The 3,475-nt window shown below is 36.7% G+C and overlaps 2 non-coding genes across 2 annotated transcripts; one reads left to right on the top strand and one right to left on the bottom strand.

The window, feature by feature from the left end:
• Positions 1-821: 821 nt before the first annotated feature.
• On the top strand, positions 822-927 carry LOC121230057 (small nucleolar RNA R71). Its single transcript, XR_005928009.1, has one exon. It is a non-coding gene; the product is annotated as a small nucleolar RNA R71 (small nucleolar RNA).
• A 2,178-nt stretch (positions 928-3,105) lies between these two features.
• On the bottom strand, positions 3,106-3,212 carry LOC121229773 (small nucleolar RNA R71). The gene has a single exon (XR_005927729.1). It is a non-coding gene; the product is annotated as a small nucleolar RNA R71 (small nucleolar RNA).
• Positions 3,213-3,475: the final 263 nt, after the last annotated feature.

The raw sequence follows: 3,475 nt of genomic DNA, 5'->3' as shown, positions 1-3,475 counted from the left end.
TCGGGTTTTTCTTCCCCATTTTCACTTATCACGGCTTCTTTTGTTAGCTTCTTTTCAGATTCCGCTAACACTTTCCCACTCCTTAGTGTAACTGCTTTTACATGCTCTTTTGATTTGGTGTTACTAGGTAAACTTCCTAGTGGTCTTTCCGAAATTAGTTTGGATAGCTGGCATATCTGAGTTTCGAGCCCTTGGATCGGCACTTGTTGATTTTTAAGTGCTGTCTCAATGTTCTAGAACGGGTTTCTAACACCGAGATAAATTTAGACAGCTTCTCTTCAAGGTTCGGTTTCTTTTCCTGTTGATAGGGTGATTGTTGAAAACCTGGAAGATGTTGTGGTCTTTGATTTCCTTGATCGCCCCATGAGAAATTGGGATGGTTCCTCCAACCCGCATTATAAGTGTTACTATATGGGTTATTTTGGGATCTAGAGTTATTGTTACCCATCTATTAGACTTGTTCCTCCTCGATGTTAGGGTTGAAGGGCTGATACTTTGTGCATGCTCCTCCTCCATTTGTCTCGCACCTCATTACTGGATGTACCTGAGTAATACCAAGTAAACCATCAATCTTTTTATTTAGAAGTTCTACCTGGTTTGACAGCATAGTAACTGAATTGATGTTATAAACACCTGCTGTTTTAGTTGGCTTAGTCCTCATGACTTGCCACTGATAGTTATTTAGTGACATCTCTTCAATAAACTCATAAGCCTCTTTAGGTGTTTTGTTGATGATGGTTCCCCCGACTGCTGCATCAATCATTTGCCTTGTCGAGGGGTTCACACCATTATAGAATGTTTGAACTTGCTACCATAGAGGTAATCCATGATGAAGACACCTTCACAATAGGTCCTTGTATCTCTCCCATGCCTCGTAAAGAGTTTCTAAGTCCATCTGCACAAACGAAGAGATATCATTACGTAATTTGGTTATTTTAGCCAGGGGAAAATATTTTAATAAAAAATTTTCGGTCATTTGTTCCTAAGTAGTAGTTGACCCTTGTGGTAACGAGTTCAACCACTGTTTAGCTTTGTTCCTCAATGAAAAAGGGAATAACCGAAGATGAATGGCATTCGTCAGAAATGCCATTAATTTTAAATGTATCACAGAATTCTAGGAAATTTTCCAAATGAGTGTTTGGATCCTCATCCTGCAAACCATCAAACTGAACAAATTGTTGTATCATTTGAATTGTGTTAGGTTTCAGTTCAAAATTATTTACAGCAATAGCAGGTCAACTAAACTTGACTCAGTTCCTGTTAAAGCAGGTTTAGCATAATCATACATAGTACGCGGAGTAGGATTCTGATTAACAGCAATCGCAGGAGGTAGCAGATTTTCTTGGTTTTCAGCCATCTCCTCGGTTGTGGTTGAAGTATCGTCTGCTTGCTCGTTCTCTGTGTATCTTAAGCTTCGCATTATTTCTCTTTGGTTTCTGTGAACTGTGCGATTGATTTCTTCATCAAAAAGTAGTGGTCCTGACGAGTTTCTTCTAGTCATAAACTATAAAAAAATTCCAAGAGAAAGAAAAAGTAAATTAATAAATAATAAAAATAAATAAAATTAACTTGCAAGAAAAATAAATGGCTAAAGTAATAAAAATTGAGGGTTCCTAATATCTTAGTTCCCCGGCAACGGTGCCAAAAACTTGATTGCGATTTTTGTGTGATAGGTTTTAAATATTTATAATGAATCGTTCTTGAAACTAACTATTATCACGATGTAGGCAAGTGTAGCTATCGAACAGTAGTATAGTTTTAGCAAAACCGAATTGTCGATCCCAAAGGAACTAAAAGTACTAGTAATGACTATCTTTTTATTATCTAGCCTAAAAATAAGGGGGTTTTGTTTTAACTAGCTAATTATCTAAACTAAGAATTCACAAAAAGTAGAATTGGTGGATTACTTTTTGGAAAACAATTGAATTAAGACAATACCTAAGGAAAAATTCACCTAGACTTTACTTGTTATTCTGGCTCCGAATCAGACGATTCATTCATTTAACTTGTTCCGTAGAGATCCCTAGATTATGTTATTATCCCTATTCAAGACTAATAACGTCTAATCCCTAGATTGAATAATTAAGACTTTTCTCTAATTAACACCCTAGGGTTGCATTAGCTCGATCTATAGATCCCCTTATTAGGTTTCACCCTAATTTGGCAAAATCTTGTCACCCTATCTCTAGGTGCACAATCAACTACGCCTAATTATGACAAATGTACTCTTAGACAAGGTCTATACCTCTTCTGAATAAGAGCTTATCTTGAATCAGTATCTTAGGATATCAAAACAAGAATTAAGAACACATAATTAAGAACAAGTTAAATATTTATCATACAATTCAGAAAATAATAACAAGATTCGTCTTAGGTTTCATTCCCTTTAGGTATTTAGGGAATTTAGTTCATAACTAAAAAGGAAAACATCTGAGAAGAATAATGAATACAAAACATAAAGAAAACCCAAAACTCTTGAAAAGAAATTGAGGGGAGATCTTCAGTCTTGATGGTGAATTCGACTTCTAAGATGGATCAATCGGCTTCCCTTGAGCAGTTCCCTGCCTCATTTTTTCTCTGTCCCCTTTTCTTCCTCTTCTAGGGTGTATTTATAGGCTTTGGAATGCCTAAGAACCCTCAAAATTAGCCTTTTCGAATTAGACTCAACTTCGGCTTGGTAGGGATATGCCCGTGTACGATTATTTCAGGCCGTGCTCGAACCTCTTAGAATGGCACAGGTGTGTGTTCTACCCCTATGAGTCGTGCTTCGATTATGCCAAATTTACACAGCCATGTGGTATACCCGTGTGAGGAAGTCCAGGCCGTGTTGATTTCATACTTTGGCCCATTTTCTCTGTTTTTGGCCCATTTCTCATTCCTTTCGCTCTCCTATGCTCTCCTAAGTATAAAACATGAAATTAAGGCATTAGGAGCATCGAAATCACCAATTCTGAGGAAAAATCATCCATAAAAATGTGTTAAGCATGGGGTAAAAATATGAATAAATTACGGTTTATCAAAATAATTGCCACCAAATTCCATTACCACATGGCTAGAGTTACAGAAAGATTCCTTATGAAGTACTTCCCACCTAACAAGAATGCTAAATTGAGGAACGAGATCACTACTTTCCAACAGATGGATGATGAGTCCTTGTATGAGGCATGAGAAAGGTACAAAGAATTATTATGGAATGTCCCTCATCATGGAATCCCATATTTCATCAAACTGGAGATATTCTATAATGGTCCCAATGCTGACACGAGAGTGGTAGTACACGCCTCTGCTAATGGAGCTCTCATTTCTAAGTTTTATAATGAGGATTATGAAATCATTGAAAGAATTGCCAACAATAATTATCAATGGCCAACCAATTGAGTAGGAATACATGAAGTGGATCCACTCACTTCACTAGCATCTCAGGTATCTTCGATTTCCTCAATGCTTAAAAAATTTACCATTAATGGGTTTAATA

The sequence above is a fragment of the Gossypium hirsutum genome, chromosome A05 (genome assembly GCF_007990345.1).
Source record: "Gossypium hirsutum isolate 1008001.06 chromosome A05, Gossypium_hirsutum_v2.1, whole genome shotgun sequence".
In the NCBI taxonomy this organism is placed as follows: domain Eukaryota; kingdom Viridiplantae; phylum Streptophyta; class Magnoliopsida; order Malvales; family Malvaceae; genus Gossypium; species Gossypium hirsutum.
The sequence above is the reverse complement of the archived record's forward strand: the minus strand, read 5'-3'. Positions and strand labels throughout refer to the sequence as shown.